The 11,712-nt window shown below is 35.2% G+C and overlaps 1 protein-coding gene across 1 annotated transcript in view; it reads left to right on the top strand.

The window, feature by feature from the left end:
- The first annotated feature begins 11,032 nt into the window (after positions 1-11,032).
- LOC149969090 (uncharacterized) overlaps positions 11,033-11,712 on the top strand; it is a 48,810-nt gene continuing 48,130 nt past the window's right edge. The window contains exon 1 of the mRNA XM_090174281.1: positions 11,033-11,100. The gene's annotated coding sequence lies outside the window, so the exon portion shown is untranslated. The remainder of the gene's footprint in view (positions 11,101-11,712) is intronic.

The raw sequence follows: 11,712 nt of genomic DNA, 5'->3' as shown, positions 1-11,712 counted from the left end.
CTTACTAATTAAGTAATGATGAATTTCACTTATTTATTAAGTAATTATGAATTATATTTTATAATTCTAGCTGATTATTATTATTATTATTTATATTTACTAATTAGGCATAAATGATTATTTATATTTACTAATTAGGCATAAATGATTATTTATATTTACTAATTAGGCATAAATGATTATTTATATTTACTAATTAGGCATAAATGATTATTAATATTTACTAATTAGGCATAAATGATTATTTATATTTACTAATTAGGCACAAATGATTATTTATATTTACTAATTAGGCACAAATGATTATTATATTTACTAATTAGGCATAAATGATTATTTATATTTACTAATTAGGCATAAATGATTAATTATGTTTACTAATTAGGTATAAATGATTATTTATATTTACTAATTAGGCATAAATGATTATTTATATTTACTAATTAGGCATAAATGATTATATATACTAATTAGGCATAAATGATTATTTATATTTACTAATTAGGCATAAATGATTATATATACTAATTAGGCATAAATGATTATATTTACTAATTAGGCATAAATGATTATATTTACTAATTAGGCATAAATGATTATTTATATTTACTAATTAGGCATAAATGATTATATTTACTAATTAGGCATAAATGATTATATTTACTAATTAGGCATAAATGATTATATTTACTAATTAGGCATAAATGATTATATTTACTAATTAGGCATAAATGATTATATTTACTAATTAGGCATAAATGATTATATTTACTAATTATGCATAAATGATTATATTTACTAATTAGGCATAAATGATTATATTTACTAATTAGGCATAAATGATTATATTTACTAATTAGGCATAAATGATTATATTTACTAATTAGGCATAAATGATTATATTTACTAATTAGGCATAAATTATTATATTTACTAATTAGGTATACATGTTTAATTATATTTACTAATTAGGTATAAATGTTTAATTATATTTACTAATTAGGTATAAATGATTAATTATATTTACTAATTAGGTATAAATCAGGGTTCGTAAAAATGCTTGCCGCACTGGGTATTTTTTTTTAATTATATTTAATAATTAACTATAAACGATTACTTATATTTAATAATTAAGTATAAACGATTAATTATATTTACTAATTAAGTTTAAATGATTAATTATATTTACTAATTAAGTTTAAATGATTAATTATATTTACTAATGATGTGTAATTTTACTTCATTTTATTTTAACAAATTTGCTAAAAAAATAGGATAAAAATACATTATGATTATGTAGTACCATTTCAGAATTAAAAGAAACTACAGGATTACTCGAAGCCGTGCACCCGGGGTTTGCCAAATTCGTTGAATTTTTAAGAGAAATAAACAGTTTGAATGTTTAAGTATTTGCGTTGTAATTGATGACTTGGAACCACGCCCAACAACGGTTCTGTGAATGTCTACTTTGTCGAATAAAACTTATGCATTATATCTTTTGGAATTATATATACTAAGAAAATTATTTTTTGGTACAACAAAACAGAATGGAGAATAATTTTATAAGCCGGCAGACTGAAGCTGAGTAGATTCTAGATGCCTCGTCACAGTTATCTATTTTATACCCCGATTAAATTTTTTTTGTTTTTTAATTTTAATTACTGATTATTTTAATTTGCTTCAATAAGATTATAGATCTACTAAACGTATAACTCAGCTAGGTGATTCGGGCCAGCAGGACCATCTTTAGCTTTTCAGGCTTTACAATGCAGTCCATAGGTGGCTCCTTTTAATTTAACATTGCGTATATACTAATCTCCACCACTCTCCCCTTATTCGGCTTTCCGTTGCTACGCAACTCGTTTTGAAATTTTTAATGTTTATGCTTAGTTAATTCTCTATTCGGTGTTATAGTCGCGAGCCAGATTTCCCGCACGGTACTAACGAGTTCCAAATAGGACGAAACCGGTCTACCGTTGGAATTTATGGCTATTTTATTTAATTTCATTTAGTTTTTCACTCGAAGATCTATTTGGTCCGAGTTTCGCGTCTTTTTGTTCGCTCGAAGACCTATCGGTACGAGCTATTAGTAAGTTTTTAAATTTCTTCAAATTTGTAGGGCTTAGCTTTATTATCCCTTTTCATAATGGACTTTTCTACTTATTCTACTTCAGATATATGAAAATGATGACCTGCACGCATGCGAATTTATGATTTTTATGTTTTTATTTTATGAAACATGGCTGCCTTTCAAAACATATTCACGAAAGCATCTTAGTCATTGATCTCTTATATTTGTTTGTACTCTTCAATGGATTATCGACAATTATTTTCAATAAATTGAAATAGACAGAAAAGCATCATGTATCAAAATAGTTAAACGTTAATAGTTGCTTTACTCTACAATTCATTTTGCCTAACGACGAGATAAAGATGCCGAAGATGAAAACGTTCAATGGTAGCACTATTGTAAACTTAAAATGTTTCGTTATCTGCAACAGTTTCCGGGCTTTCATTGATAGTTGTATTTCGGTTTACATACTGCCACTCTGTTGCCGTTTAGTGTAATCTTCTAGCTGCTAACTGCCATTTTGTTCTGACCACACGTAATTTTTTTCAGCAGCATCATAATCAGATTAAACGAATTTTTTAAGCATATGCGGATAACAGTTACCTGGTTCACAGAAAACTGAATAAAAACCAAAGTATGAAGATTTGGGTACATTTGTTCGAATTTCATTCGTCCGAACGGTGGTACAAATGTCCGAATGCCGGAAAACAGGATCGTATGTCCGTAAACGTATTTCATTTGCCCGAAAAATGTATCACAACTTTTGTTGGTGATTTAGTCGTTCAATTTATGTTAACTTTACTGGCGAATTTCATTTGTTCGAATATTCGTTTGTCCGTTTTTTCGAACATTAGGAATTGGTTGTTTTTTTTTAATATTGTTAATATAAGAAAATAGTAACATTAAAGGCCTAGTATTTCTTCTGCCTGTTTTCCTTTAAGTTTTCTTCCTGCCGCGCAAATATCCTGGTGGTAGGCCAACCGCAGAACAAGCTGGCCTACCACCAGGATATTTGCTCGGCGGGAAGAAAACTTAAAGGAAAACAGGCAGAAGAAATACTAGGCCTTTAACGTGAACCTAACCTAAAATATCCACAACATTCAACGCAATGAAGTAAAATATACAATATATAGATATAGCAGCAATTAAGAAAAAACAACTTGTACAAACAACAATATTTACAATGTAGTTTTTTATTTTTAATTCTTTAACTAAAAAAAATCCGGACCAAAAAAAAACAGCAATAAGAAATACTAATTTAGCGACAGAATTCGGACAAGTGATGCTACCGATTCGGACGAATGAAACAAACAAGTTGTCCAATTCGAACAATTGAAACATTTGTTATTTCGGCGGTTCGGACGAATGAAATTCGAACATTTGTTCCACCGTTCGGACGATTGAAATTCGAACATTTGTTCCACCGTTCGGACGATTGAAATTCGAACATTTGTTCCACCGTTTGGACTATTGAAATTCGAACAAATGTGTCCTACCCCCGTATGAAGAGTATTAATTTTTATGTTGAATTTTCCATAATTTTTTACCTGATGTATCAGATTAAAATAAAAGTAAAAGTTTCGTTTGCTTCGAGTGGGATTAGTTTCTTATATTTAATTTCAGTATTTTCCAATCACCAGTCAGAAGGTTTACCTACACGAAAAGAATATTTTTCAATATATAGGAGTATTATAAATATAATAATAATACAACATTGCTATATCGATTATTCATTGCGTACAAAGGTTTGTTGTAGAAAATATAACTGATAAATGGGTAGGGTTTCAAACTCATATCTAAATAATTGCAATACGAAGAAAACTTTCAGCTCTTTATAGCAACTGTAGGATGATTGTAGGAATTTTAGAAAATCAGCACCGTACGATAATTATCGTAAACGACGATAATTTCTAGCAAATTTTGGTGATGTACTATAAAGTACGCATTTTTCGATAATTCAGCTTGCAAGTACGATAATGTACGGTAATTTTTAAATTGGCTGAAAACCAGTTAAAAATTGACTTTTAAACAAATTTTCAATCGGTGTTATTAAAATAAATTATTTCACAATTTTAACCTCAGTATTTTACACAAAATTCCAGGCGTACGATAATTTATTTCTGAAATCGATAATTTTATGGCTCTGGTGCGATAATTTGAGTTTCAGTAACTGGCAACACTGACTGAGGGGTGACACTGGGTGAAAACTCGGAACAACTCCTTCTGCGTTGAGTTTGCAAGTTCTCTCCCCACTCATTAAAGGGATTTTTCCCCGAGTACTTCGATTTCCCCTTCCATAAAAACTTGTAGGGGTTAACGGTGATAGTGAGTGTAGGGAGCTGTTGGCTCGCGTGGCATGAAGGGCTTGCCACCACCCTCCTACGCGTTGTACCCCGGCCACCTGAATTAATGGCTTTAAAAGTCGCTTGATGACTTGGGCCTAAGGTGGTGTCTACAAATAAAACCCTACAGTTTTCAAGAAATCCGAAATCCCGCCTGGATTTCTTCAAATCTTAATTCAATCCAACACAAACTTCCGAAATCTGACAAGAAATAAAATCTGACGAGCAATCTTGAATTCAAACGAAAAATCCCGAAATCTAACGAGAATTCCCGAAATCCGTCGAAAAATCCAAAATCCAACGATAAATCCCAAAATCCAACGATAAATCCCGAAAACCGACGATAAATCCCAAAATCCAACGAGAATTCCCGAAATCCGTCGAAAAATCCCAAAATCCAACGATAAATCCCGAAATCCGACGATAAATCCTGAATTCCAACGAAAAATCCCGAAATCCAACAAGCAATCCCGAAAAACGACGAGAAATTCGGAAATCCGACGACAAATCTAGAAATCCCGAAATCCGACGATAAATCTCGAAAACCGACGATAAATCCCAAAATCCAACGAGAATTCCCGAAATCCGTCGAAAAATCCCAAAATCCAACGATAAATCCCGAAATCCGACGATAAATCCTGAATTCCAACGAAAAATCCCGAAATCCAACAAGCAATCCCGAAAAACGACGAGAAATTCGGAAATCCGACGACAAATCTAGAAATCCCGAAATCCGACGATAAATCTCGAAAACCGACGATAAATCCCAAAATCCAACGAGAATTCCCGAAATCCGTCGAAAAATCCCAAAATCCAACGATAAATCCCGAAATCCGACGATAAATCCTGAATTCCAACGAAAAATCCCGAAATCCAACAAGCAATCCCGAAAAACGACGAGAAATTCGGAAATCCGACGACAAATCTAGAAATCCCGAAATCCGACGATAAATCTCGAAAACCGACGATAAATCCCAAAATCCAACGAGAATTCCCGAAATCCGTCGAAAAATCCCAAAATCCAACGATAAATCCCGAAATCCGACGATAAATCCTGAATTCCAACGAAAAATCCCGAAATCCAACAAGCAATCCCGAAAAACGACGAGAAATTCGGAAATCCGACGACAAATCTAGAAATCCCGAAATCCGACGATAAATCTCGAAAACCGACGATAAATCCCAAAATCCAACGAGAATTCCCGAAATCCGTCGAAAAATCCCAAAATCCAACGATAAATCCCGAAATCCGACGATAAATCCTGAATTCCAACGAAAAATCCCGAAATCCAACAAGCAATCCCGAAAAACGACGAGAAATTCGGAAATCCGACGACAAATCTAGAAATCCCGAAATCCGACGATAAATCTCGAAAACCGACGATAAATCCCAAAATCCAACGAGAATTCCCGAAATCCGTCGAAAAATCCCAAAATCCAACGATAAATCCCGAAATCCGACGATAAATCCTGAATTCCAACGAAAAATCCCGAAATCCAACAAGCAATCCCGAAAAACGACGAGAAATTCGGAAATCCGACGACAAATCTAGAAATCCCGAAATCCGACGATAAATCTCGAAAACCGACGATAAATCCCAAAATCCAACGAGAATTCCCGAAATCCGTCGAAAAATCCCAAAATCCAACGATAAATCCCGAAATCCGACGATAAATCCTGAATTCCAACGAAAAATCCCGAAATCCAACAAGCAATCCCGAAAAACGACGAGAAATTCGGAAATCCGACGACAAATCTAGAAATCCCGAAATCCGACGATAAATCTCGAAAACCGACGATAAATCCCAAAATCCAACGAGAATTCCCGAAATCCGTCGAAAAATCCCAAAATCCAACGATAAATCCCGAAATCCGACGATAAATCCTGAATTCCAACGAAAAATCCCGAAATCCAACAAGCAATCCCGAAAAACGACGAGAAATTCGGAAATCCGACGACAAATCTAGAAATCCCGAAATCCGACGATAAATCCCGAAAACCGACGATAAATCCCAAAATCCAACGAGAATTCCCGAAATCCGTCGAAAAATCCCAAAATCCGACGATAAATCTCGAAAACCGACGATAAATCCCAAAATCCAACGAGAATTCCCGAAATCCGTCGAAAAATCCCGAAATCCGCCGATAAATCTCGAAAACCGACGATAAATCCCAAAATCCAACGAGAATTCCCGAAATCCGTCGAAAAATCCCAAAATCCAACGATAAATCCCGAAATCCGACGATAAATCCTGAATTCCAACGAAAAATCCCGAAATCCAACAAGCAATCCCGAAAAACGACGAGAAATTCGGAAATCCGACGACAAATCTAGAAATCCCGAAATCCGACGATAAATCCCGAAAACCGACGATAAATCCCAAAATCCAACGAGAATTCCCGAAATCCGTCGAAAAATCCCAAAATCCAACGATAAATCCCGAAATCCGACGATAAATCCTGAATTCCAACGAAAAATCCCGAAATCCAACAAGCAATCCCGAAAAACGACGAGAAATTCGGAAATCCGACGACAAATCTAGAAATCCCGAAATCCGACGATAAATCTCGAAAACCGACGATAAATCCCAAAATCCAACGAGAATTCCCGAAATCCGTCGAAAAATCCCAAAATCCAACGATAAATCCCGAAATCCGACGATAAATCCTGAATTCCAACGAAAAATCCCGAAATCCAACAAGCAATCCCGAAAAACGACGAGAAATTCGGAAATCCGACGACAAATCTAGAAATCCCGAAATCCGACGATAAATCCCGAAAACCGACGATAAATCCCAAAATCCAACGAGAATTCCCGAAATCCGTCGAAAAATCCCAAAATCCAACGATAAATCCCGAAATCCGACGATAAATCCTGAATTCCAACGAAAAATCCCGAAATCCAACAAGCAATCCCGAAAAACGACGAGAAATTCGGAAATCCGACGACAAATCTAGAAATCCCGAAATCCGACGATAAATCTCGAAAACCGACGATAAATCCCAAAATCCAACGAGAATTCCCGAAATCCGTCGAAAAATCCCAAAATCCAACGATAAATCCCGAAATCCGACGATAAATCCTGAATTCCAACGAAAAATCCCGAAATCCAACAAGCAATCCCGAAAAACGACGAGAAATTCGGAAATCCGACGACAAATCTAGAAATCCCGAAATCCGACGATAAATCTCGAAAACCGACGATAAATCCCAAAATCCAACGAGAATTCCCGAAATCCGTCGAAAAATCCCAAAATCCAACGATAAATCCCGAAATCCGACGATAAATCCTGAATTCCAACGAAAAATCCCGAAATCCAACAAGCAATCCCGAAAAACGACGAGAAATTCGGAAATCCGACGACAAATCTAGAAATCCCGAAATCCGACGATAAATCTCGAAAACCGACGATAAATCCCAAAATCCAACGAGAATTCCCGAAATCCGTCGAAAAATCCCAAAATCCAACGATAAATCCCGAAATCCGACGATAAATCCTGAATTCCAACGAAAAATCCCGAAATCCAACAAGCAATCCCGAAAAACGACGAGAAATTCGGAAATCCGACGACAAATCTAGAAATCCCGAAATCCGACGATAAATCTCGAAAACCGACGATAAATCCCAAAATCCAACGAGAATTCCCGAAATCCGTCGAAAAATCCCAAAATCCAACGATAAATCCCGAAATCCGACGATAAATCCTGAATTCCAACGAAAAATCCCGAAATCCAACAAGCAATCCCGAAAAACGACGAGAAATTCGGAAATCCGACGACAAATCTAGAAATCCCGAAATCCGACGATAAATCCCGAAAACCGACGATAAATCCCAAAATCCAACGAGAATTCCCGAAATCCGTCGAAAAATCCCAAAATCCGACGATAAATCTCGAAAACCGACGATAAATCCCAAAATCCAACGAGAATTCCCGAAATCCGTCGAAAAATCCCGAAATCCGACGATAAATCCCGAAAACCGACGATAAATCCCAAAATCCAACGAGAATTCCCGAAATCCGTCGAAAAATCCCAAAATCCAACGATAAATCCCGAAATCCGACGATAAATCCTGAATTCCAACGAAAAATCCCGAAATCCAACAAGCAATCCCGAAAAACGACGAGAAATTCGGAAATCCGACGACAAATCTAGAAATCCCGAAATCCGACGATAAATCTCGAAAACCGACGATAAATCCCAAAATCCAACGAGAATTCCCGAAATCCGTCGAAAAATCCCAAAATCCAACGATAAATCCCGAAATCCGACGATAAATCCTGAATTCCAACGAAAAATCCCGAAATCCAACAAGCAATCCCGAAAAACGACGAGAAATTCGGAAATCCGACGACAAATCTAGAAATCCCGAAATCCGACGATAAATCTCGAAAACCGACGATAAATCCCAAAATCCAACGAGAATTCCCGAAATCCGTCGAAAAATCCCAAAATCCAACGATAAATCCCGAAATCCGACGATAAATCCTGAATTCCAACGAAAAATCCCGAAATCCAACAAGCAATCCCGAAAAACGACGAGAAATTCGGAAATCCGACGACAAATCTAGAAATCCCGAAATCCGACGATAAATCTCGAAATCCGGCACAAAAGTGAAGAAATCCAAAATTCAACAAGAAATCTTGATATCCATCTTAATATCCCGGATTTAAAAATCCCGTACACATTTTTGTTGAATGTTCGACCCCTCGTCCACTGCTAAATGAGCGAGAATGACTGAAATTTACATCAATTTACAATATGAATTCAGATTAATTTGGGTTAAACTATGTGGTTTGCATTTTGACACCTATCCACTGATTTGATAATATCTGAGCGTCAATACTGATAATCTGATCTATCGCAATTATATCCTCGGTTCAGTGTCTTTACAGTTAGGTTTTCGGTTCGAAAAACACCAACCATGTACAAAATCAGGTGCAGCTGTTTATCCAGACGGGTGTTTTTCACTCAACGAATTATTAACCACTGGAATGAGCTCCCCTCTGCCGTCCAAACTAAATCCTCGGTTGGTTCTTTTAAATCACGTTTGGACAAGTTTCGGGGCTGGACCTTCTAGTCATTCCCCATTTCCCCCTTGTAAATATCTGAATTAGTTTTATATTATTGTATAGTGTGTTGTATTATTTACCGCTTAATCTCTTTAGCTTCCCCAATTCACCTGTTCTTGTCGGTACAAAATGTTTATACTGTTCCGCTTAGTTTTCTTATTATCCGTATTATTTACCGTCTCATCAACCCCTTTCCCCCTTTGTTTTTACCTCTCCGAGGGGACTTTGTACCCTAGGAGGGGTTATACAACCACCGTGTCTGTCTGTCTGTCTGTCTGTGGGTCTGTCTGGGCTGCGAACGCGTTCGCATTTTCGGGGCAAAGGGTAATCATTGCGTACCCAGTTTCTTGCAGGGAAAAGGTTTTTCCAAAAGCGCCCTCTTTTTGTCATTGGGTGTAGTATAACTTTTTAATCGGCCGGGATTCGAACCCGAGCCCTCTTGCACGACAGGTGAGCGCTCTACCGCAGAACCACGGATACAGTTACGCTTCACTGAAAATTAAAAACTCTTCCGAGGAGAGGTATATTTTGGCTTGCCAACTTGTTTTTTATCTAAATATCTGTCTTGTGTTGGTAATCTTGTTTTGTATTATTTTGTTTTATGTTAATATTGTTTTTGAATGCTTGGTGTACGTAATATAAGTGCGTACTCAGGAGCCCAATAAGTATTATTATTATTATTATACTTCAGATAACGCAACTGTTATGTTGGAAGCGCTAGCTGCTATGGCTCGAAATTAAGTTTATTGTATACGCACTCAAATATAAATTCTACGCGTATATATATGAATATCTCTGAGAATACTTACTCTTGAGCTCTCGCGGGTAATCCTATATCCTACAATATATCATATAATCTATATATTATTTAGTATACTTTAAATGAACAATCATTAAAAACCTTTACCTCATTATTGGTATTTGAAATACCAATATATATCAAAACCAATATTTTTTTCTTTCAGACAAACTAATCATAAGGTACGTTGTTTTGAAATGATTGCGTAGAATACTAATGTTAGCGAGGTTAATCTTCAGACGTTTGGCAATTAACTTACAACGCTTTAACAGCACTTCCAAGTTAACTGGACGGAACGTCTCGAATGGTCAATTTGTCGGCTGTATTGTAGCGATACTTGACCTCTTTTTTCGAGTAAGCGCGTTATTTAAGCAGTAGTCTATCGATCATAACTGCGGTTAATGGCTTTTGAGTGGGGTGGAGAAGGGGGGCTGCGATATTAACCAATGAAACGGGATAATTTTGAAATCCACAACTTGGGACGATTTTGGGGGGTATAGTCGAAGTTAGCGTGTTTACCTTTTCATATTTATTTCCCTTATGGGCGAACGAGTGTTGTCTATAATCCTTCTTTATTTTAAGATTTTTATCAGTTCAGCTTTTACGTACTTGGGCCTTGGTCCAAGAAACTTTATAACCCTCTCTGTACTATATAACTGGCTCTTTATTTTCTATTTCTCCTCGTTCTCGCGAAGCAGTCTAATTCATTTTGGATGTAAGAGACATATTTATAGCTAGCTGCTATAAACTTTGATTTTGAGCGCTTTCAAAAGTCCGGCGACTAAGGATTCGAAGGCCTTAAGTTATCAGTAAGTGTTTTTAATTTTACGCGCGTATTACGCTGGTTTGCTTGTTTGTGTTACTGACGTCAAAGTGAAAATAATTGTAAACAAACGGCTCGCCAAACGAATTTATTATTAGCCACCCAAAACCGAAATTCTTTATTTTTGTCACAGAAAGAAAATTTCTTTAGAACCTTCGCAAAAATTAGGACAGAACTTTTATATTTTTTATTCATTTTTTTTTAAAGTAATCTCCTTAGTTATTTAAAAAAACGGATGTTATAATGTATAAATATTATATTATATGGTCAATTTAAAGAAAAATATTATAATATATTGGCAATCTAAAGTAAAATTTTATTGAGATATTGGTAATCTAAAGTTAAATATTATTGAGATATTGGTAATATAAAGTAAAATTTTATTGAGATATTGGTAATCTAAAGTTAAATATTATTGAGATATTGGTAATATAAAGTAAAATTTTATTGAGATATTGGTAATCTAAAGTTAAATATTATTGAGATATTGGTAATATAAAGTAAAATTTTATTGAGATATTGGTAATCTAAAGTTAAATATTATTGAGATATTGGTAATATAAAGTAAAATTTTATTGAGATATTGGTAATCTTAAGT

The sequence above is a fragment of the Leiobunum rupestre genome, chromosome 1 (genome assembly GCF_980474605.1).
Source record: "Leiobunum rupestre chromosome 1, qqLeiRupe1.1.hap1, whole genome shotgun sequence".
Taxonomy (NCBI): Eukaryota; Metazoa; Arthropoda; class Arachnida; order Opiliones; family Sclerosomatidae; genus Leiobunum; species Leiobunum rupestre.
This window is presented reverse-complemented; position numbering and strand designations above follow the sequence as displayed.